The following is an 8,045-nucleotide window of genomic DNA, read 5'->3' as shown; positions in this document are numbered from 1 at the left end:
GGGACACGGTTCGGGTGTTCCTGTTCCTGGGGTTTTCCTCAAGTTCTGTCCCAAAGTGAACCAGTTCCTCCAAGGCCATGGGGTGCTGGAGCTGGTTACCCAAGCTCCCTCAGGAGAGTGGGATCCTGCAGGCACAGGGAAAGACACTGGAGGCTTTATCCTCCTCCTGTTTGTCCTCCTAACCTGTGAGGACAGTGAGCCCCACGGGAAAGGGGCTCTCACAGAGGGGCTGTCACCTCAGCTGGTGCCATTAGTCACAAAGGCCATGGTGTGCGAGCTGCTCACGCTCCAACAGCTCGGCCCTGGCTGAGGCACTGAGGGAGGGAAATACCTGGTGCAGAGCCAGGAGAGGTTTTACAGCCGGAACGAACAAGTGTTGAACATCACTGGGAGTGATATAAGGAACTGCAAACCAGGCTGGAGGCTCAGCTCTTCTGAGCCGTGGCACAGGCACCTGTGACTCCCTCAGGGGCTGCTTCCCTCTGGCTCTTCCACCCCTTCCCTTCCTGCTCCTCCAGCGTGTCCATGGCCCTGCTGGGAGGAGATGCTGGGATGGCTGAGAGTGCTGTTCCTGCAGGTCTGTGGTTCCTGGGGTGGATTTCATTCCCAGGACTGTCTGTGCCTGCCCTGTGCACACAGGATCAGACCAGGGTTTCTGTAATCATGGGATGGTTTGGGCTGGAAGGGACTTTTAAACAGCACCTGATCCATCCCCCTGCCGTGGACAGGGACAACTTCCACTATCCCAGGGTGCTCCAAGCCCCGTCCAACCTGGCCTTGGACACTTCCAGGGATCCAAGCCCCGTCCAACCTGGCCTTGGACACTTCCAGGGATCCAGGAGCAGCACAGCTTCTCTGGGCACCCTGTGCCAGGGCCTCCCCACCCTCACAGGCAGGAATTTCTTCCCAATATGCCATCTAACCCTGCCCTTTTTTTAGTTGAAAGCCATTCCCCCTTGTCCCATCACTCCATGTCTCAGGGGAAGTGCTGCGGGCAGGCGGTCTGCACAGTCCTGTCAGGTCTAGGAAGAGCTAAGACAGTCACAGAGCCCCTCCAGGCCTTGTACACCCTGTTAGTTATGGGACACTGAGTCCTGCAGTCCTTGCTCTTATTTCCTGGTCATCCCCACAAAGCCCCATCCTTCCCATTCTTTTTCATCTTTCCCCACAGCCTGAGGACTCAGCTTTCTTCCTGCCCCAGCACTCCTGGTCCTTTTGTGTACCTGGGCCTGAATGAAACTGGGAGGGAGGGCACGGGGAGGGTGTCCCAGGGAGCCACCGTGCAGGAGCACTCTGCCCATCCCTGACCTCAGCTCCCCTGTGCTCCCACAGGGCTGTGACAGGATCTTGTCCCTCCCATTCCCATCGGGAGCGGCTCATCCACCACAGACCCTGTGCCCAGCTCAGCATCACCTGCTGAGATGAGGCTGCACCAGCCCTGTTTGCTGACGGCTCCGTTTCCAGGGCACAGCGCTATTTCCACCCAGGAGTTTCCTCTGCCTGGGAAAACATTATCCGCTCCTCCCACTCGCTGCAAAACCAGCGGCTCACACATGACCCTTCAGGAGAGAACGGCTTTGCTCAGCCCTCCTCTGGCTTCTATCCCTCTACTGCTGCTGCTGGTGTTCCAAGGGCAATGTTGTATGGATGTGTTACTGCCAGTATTCCAAGGGAAATGTGATTTATGGATGTTTTTCTTGCTCCAAGCAGATACGGACAGGCTGGCACTCAAGTCCTGATTCCTCAGGTGGGAGAGGCAGCTCTGCTAGTCTCCCACCCGATGCTCAGGAGAATTCCCTGGGGAATTTGGAGTTTCCATGATTACCTGTGAGGCAGAGGCAGATCCTTGGTGGGGATAACTAAGGAGGAAGTCACCATCAGCACAAGGTGTTTTCTCACCACCCACTGCGCCAGCCAAGGCTTGGCCTAGTCTTGGCAAAGGGCTTCCATGATGTGTTTTTATGGGATTGTGATCACACCCCCTGTTTGTCTGGCAAGCCCTGCTGCCCCCCAGCTCCCAGGCAGCAATTGAGGGACACTCCCAGCTGAGGAGAGCACTGGGGTTTTGGGGAATCTCCCAAGGGATGTCCCAAGGGTGGGATGTTTTGCTGCAGCCAGAATGCAGCCGAGGTTGCTTCACACAGAGGGAGAGGCCCTGAGAGCTCCGCTGGCAGCGAGTAAATCGAGGATAATCGGATCTAATGGCCAAAATGTGGGGAAGGAGTGGACATACTGGACATTCTTGGAATGAGGGTGGGAAAGGCAGGGAACACTTGGTGCCCAGTGTCAGACATCAGTAGTGCCCTGCCAGCATTGCCCATGGGACTCCCTTGTCCCCTCCTGGCACCAGGCTCTGACAGAGCTGCTCAGGGACAGCTGCCTCCAAGGGGGACTCAGGGAGGTCCTCTTCAGGGGGTACCCCATGGCCTCACCCCATCAGCGCTGCCCATCCCGATCACAAATCCCATTCCTGGCTGGCTCTGTGCCCTCCTGACCTCGGTGGCCTTGTGTGGCGCCGCTTGGCCGTGTTTGGAGGCATCCGCGGAATGATGACAGCAGTGTCCAGCCCTGCTGCTATATGGCCCTCCCGGGACAGCCCAGCCCGGCCCGGCCCGCCAGGCTCCGGCTCCTCGGGAAAGGGCTCCGATTGCTTCAGCTCCGGAACAATGGGTGCTGGCGGGGGCTCTCAGCCAGCCTCCAGGGCATGGGCTGGTTTTCATAGAATCATGGGATCATTGAGGTTGGAAAAGACTTCCAAGGTCATCAAGTCCAACCTTTGACCGATCCCCATCTGGTTGCCCAGCCCAGAGCACCGAGTGCCGCATCCAGTCCTTCCTTGGACACCTCCAGGGATGGGGACTCCACCACCTCCCTGGGCAGCCCCTTCCAATGCCTAACCATCCTTTCCATGAAGAAATTCCTCCTGCTGTCCAACATGAACCTCCCGTGGCACAGCTTGAGGCCGTTCCCTCTCATTCCATCCTTGTTCCCTGGAAGCAGAGCCCGACCCCCCCCCCCCCGCCCCCAGCTGCACCCTCCTGTCAGGGAGTTGTGGAGAGTGAAGAGGTCCCTCCTGAGCCTTCTTTTCTCCAGGCTGAGCTCCCCCAGCCACTCCTGGTGCTCAAGACTCTTCCCTCTGTTCAGTGCCTGACCACCCTCTAGGAGAAGAACCTTTTCCTAATATCCAACCTAACCCTCTGTGACACAACTCCAGCCATTCCCCAGGCTCCTGTCCCTGCTCACCAGAGAGAAGAGCTCACCCCTTGTCCCTCACCCTCAGCTGCCATCAAGCTGTGGGTCCAAGGGGTCCGGAGAGCGGTGGCAGAGGTGGCACAGTGGCAGAGGTGACACAGCAAGCCATGATAGCTGTGAGCCAGGGGCACAGCTCCCCTGGCCAGGCTGGCTGCAGCCTCATGCTGCTCCCAGCTGTGAGCTCTCGGAGCGAGGGAGGGGAGCAGCGAGAGGGTTTTACAGCCCACAAGAGCAGATGTTGCTAATTGAGCCTTTGAGTTCCATGCCAAGCCGTGGCATGGAGGCTCTGCCCGGCTTTCAGAACCACTGCCAGGTCCCTGGCTTTGAAGACGGTGGGGGTAGGAGAGGGGGCTGGTGAGGGGGAGCCATGCGTGGATATCGGATTGGGCACGGAGCCCGAGGCCAAACTGATAGACCCGGGTCTGCACCAGCAACTGCTGGGAAGCTCATCCCACTGGAGCAACGGAGCCCTGGAGTGATGATCCTCAAACCTGCTCCTCAGCCAGGGCTGGGCCAGGACACATTAATGGCTCAGAGTAGATGGGAAGGTGGCACCTACAGACACAGGTGGCTCCTCAATCCCCTGTTATTGGTGGTTGAAGACGAAGAATCCCTTGTGAGCAATGGCAGGTCCTGGAACTGCCTGAGAAGGAGAGAGGAGCCGACACCTGGCTCGATCGAAGACCTGGCACCAGTTGCCCAGAGAAGCTGCGGCTGCCCCTGGATCCCTGGAAGCGTCCAAGGCCAGGTTGAACGGGGCTTGGAGCAGCCTGGTCTGGCGGAAGGTGTCCCGGCCCAGGGCAGGGTGGGTAGGGTGGTGTTTCGGGTCCCTGTCCCCCATCCCTCCCGTGGCTCTGCTCTGCCGAGGGTCCCGGTCCCGCCCGGGGGTCGCTCCCAGCGCCGCTCCCGCCGCCCGTCCCTGGCGCTCTGCTGCCCCCGCGCGGCCACCACCGCCACCGCAGCGCCGGGAGAGCGGGGACAGCGCGGGGACAGCGCGGGGACAGCGCGGGGACAGCGCGACCCTGAGTCCCCAAAGGACCTCAAAAGAAGCCCAAAGCACCCAGCCTACGGAGGGAACAGGGGCTACCGCCCACCGCCGTGGCTTGAGGACGGGGACGGGTGTCCGTCTGTGCAGCGCTGGCAGAAGTCAGGGAGCCTCCCTTGCGCCCACAGCCCCGGCGGGGACAGGGCAGGGGTCACCTCGATGGGCTGTGGGACTGGAAGCAGGACCAGAGCTGGGCACACCGACACTGAGATGAGGAAGCGGCTGAAGGTTCCAGGCTGAGCTTAAATAGAGCCCCAGGTGAGGCTGCTCAGGCTGTGACAGCCCAAGTGCTCAGGGACCTGCACTTCATCCCTCTTCCCTCACCCTCCTCCCTCACTCTCTCCCTCATTTCCCCTTTCCGTGTGCCTGTGGTGGCTCCCCCGTGTCGAAATGGGGTCGGAGTCCAAAGAGGTGTGGGAGGATTGAGGGCAAGTAGAAGAAATTGGGGGCTGAAAAAGGCAGGGAGAGGGTAAAGAGAGGTAGGAGGACGATAAAAATATAGTGGGAAACGGAGTCTGAGAGGCTGATGAAGAGTGGAGGCCAATGAAAAATGGGAGGCTGAAAAGGAGCAGGAGTCTAAGGAATAACTGGAGACCATTAAATTAAGTGGAGATTAATATAAAACTGTGGCTAAAAAGGGGTGGAAAGCCAAGGGAGACTGAGAGGTGGGAAAAAAATGAGGGACAAAGGAATGCTGAATAAAGAGCGGAGCCCCTAAAAATGCAGAGGTTGGAAGGGAGTGGGAGGTGGGGCTTGGTGGGGCTCCCTGCCTGCCCCGCCTGTTTTTGCCTGCCTTTCCCAGCCTTTCCCAGCCCTTCCCAGCCCTTCCCAGCCCCACGGCTCGGTGTCATGGAGCCGGGCGTGCACTAGAGGACAGCCGAGCTCCACGCGAGAGGCCCGGGAGGAGCCCCCGCAGCCCCTGCCCTGCCCGCCGGCACCTCCAGCCCCGGATCCATGGACACGTCCCAGCATCCCACATTCCCGGATCATCCCCACATCCCGGATCATCCCCACAGCTCGGAGCACAGCCTGGAGCATTCCCCAGCCTGGAGCATCCCTGCCGCTCCTGAGTCCCCTGCCAATCCCGAGTATCCCTGCCAGCCTCAAGCGCTCTTCCAGCCCCGAGCAGACCTGCAGTCCAGAGAGCCTCTGGCAGCCCTGGCACCATCCCTGCAGTCCCAAACACCCCTGACAGCATCCCTGCATCCTTGGAAACATCCCTGCAGCCCCTGGCTTCCCTGACAGCATTCCTGCAAACTACCTGGATCATCCCCCAGCCTGGAGCACAGCTCAGCCTCCCTCAGGACTCTCAGGCCTCCTGGACCTGGAGACTGAGAAGTTTTGTGCTGCCAAAGGTGAAACTGGGGGGGATTTGGTACTTCTGCTTGTCCATGGGGTTTAGAGCTTCTTGCACTTTGTTTAAATCCAGAACCTGGAGTGTTCCTTTGCAGGGAGCAGCTGCCTCTGCCAGGAGGTGTTGTGGTTGCACAGCGAATATGGGAAATGTTCCCTTTTTCCCCGGTTCCAGGTCAGATGGGGTGGGGGCTCTGCACACTGAGGGGCTGCAGCAGGCCCTGCTGCCAGGAGCTGCTGCTGGCGATAAAATTCAGGAGGAATGAAGGGATACAGGACATTCTGGCCGTGGCAGTGTGACAGACACACAGCCCTCACTGGGGTCCACACAGCCCCACTCCTGTCCCCACACAGGGGGCTCCCAGCTGGGAGCTGGCTCTGCCTCCCAGATCCCATCTAGAGCCGGAAAGCGTTTCCTGATGTTTAACCTCCGCTTCACCCCGTGCTCCACGTGGTCGGGCACAGCCGTGGCCTCGCAGCCTGTCCTGTCCCACACACCCATGGTGTCCCCACTCCTCTGCTGCTCCAGCTGGGTGGGGGATGGTCCCTTGCCTCACTCACACCCCTCAGGGGGGTCTCCTTGCAGGGGATCAGCTTATCCACCCCATCGGGCACAGAGAGAGCAGAGGTTGGACCTACAGGACTGGCACCACCTTGGGATGGCTGCTTGGCGTGGGCAACCCCTTTCCTCATGGCCTGTCCCCCCTCCAGGCTGGCAGTGCCACCTCAGCTCCCAAACCCCTCATGCAGCATCAGAGCCACGCTGTCATCCCCCCCCCCGCCCCGCGGATGCTCAGGATTCCCGTGGCATCAATCCCCTGGGTATTTGGCTGCCTGGGCAGTGTGTCCTGGGCACAGGGACCAGCAGGGGCTGGGGTGTGTGGCCACGGCTCGGGGCAGAGGAGCAGCTGTGTTTATTTTCCATCTGCTGCAGGGAACAACAGGGGAATTTTTTTTTTTGTTATTCATTTTATTTTTTTTTTTTTGAAGCTTTGTGTGTTCTTCACCAGCCAGAATCAGGACGTCATGTAAACATCCTGCTGTGTCTCCAGGAGGGGGGAGGTGTCCGGCCTCCCACTCTGCAGGGCTATCCCTATTGCCCACCCCCAGCCACCACAGGGGGCACAGGAGGGTGCCAACATCCCCCCAGCTCAGCATGGCCCGTGTGACCTGGCTGGTGACCCCAGGGACCCCCAGGAATCCCCAGGAATGCAGGAGACACCCTGGCTGTGTCCAACAGAAAATATCTGCCAAAAATGGCTCATGCTGCCCCTTCAGAGGGAGAGAAGGTGGTGCCTTCTGGGAGGGAAGAGAGAAGGGGATGTCCCGGGGTCATTGGGTTGGGATACCCCAGGAAAGCTCCCAGCCTGCATCCCGTGGACAGTGGAATCTCAGCCAGAGAGAATATGGGAGGCAGAGAGGCGGGGAGGCTGAAAGAAGGAGACAGGAGAAACACCAGGATGTGGGACCACAATGACCCTGTGGGCTTGCTCCAGGCATCCCACAAGGCTTTCCTGTCCCATGCTCCAAGCAGCAGCACCAGTACCAGTATCTCCTGGTGGGGTGTGTGGCTGGATTAGCCAGCAGAGTGTCCCAGGCAGTGTCCAGAGTCCTGTGATTGGAATCCCGAAGAGCAGGACTCCCTGACCCCTTCCTGCCCCTCTGCAGCAGCGGCCCTGCCTGCCCAGCCTCTGTCACTCCTGGCGTGGGGGCCATGGGGGACACGGGGACACGGAGCAGGAGCACAGTGCTGGTGGCAGAGGGCTCTGGAAGAATGTGGCCAATCACTCCATTGAGATTCCCAATCCCTCGTGCTGTGTGGGAGCAGGAGGGGCGGGACAGCCCCCACTCATGCTGCTGCTGCCAAGGCTTCATCAGCAGGTTTGTTCCGAGTCGTGGCCAGCCTGATTAATCCGGGCTGCCTCCGCTGGGTTGCTGATTCCTGAGCCTGCCAGAGAGCACATTTGGGACTATTATGCACAGAAAATTGTGCAGGTTCTGGCTGAATTACCGGTGTCCAGGGAAACGGAGCATTCCCTCGGTGGCACCGGTGCTAATGGCGCTGCAGCAGGGCCGGTGCTTCTCTGTGGGTGTCAGACAGGCTCAGGAGACAAACCCTGAAGCTCTGAGGGACATCAGTCCTGCCCTGGGCAGGAGAGGGAAGACCAGAGCTGGCCCAGAGCATCATCACCTTCAGTGGCGGAGAGAGGAAGCATCTGACTTTGAAGGAACTGGCACCCGCAGGCTGAGGGGCAGCTCTGTGGCTGGGGGCTGGGGTGAGGGCTGTGGGAATATCCAGCCTCCAGTAGGGCCGTCCAGCCTCCGATGGGACCAGGAATGCCGTCCCAGCACCCAGGAGAGTTTGGCGACAGCGGCTTGGCTTTGTTTACTCTGC

The sequence above is a fragment of the Corvus cornix genome, chromosome 4A (assembly GCF_000738735.6).
Source record: "Corvus cornix cornix isolate S_Up_H32 chromosome 4A, ASM73873v5, whole genome shotgun sequence".
NCBI lineage: Eukaryota > Metazoa > Chordata > Aves > Passeriformes > Corvidae > Corvus > Corvus cornix.
This window is presented reverse-complemented; position numbering follows the sequence as displayed.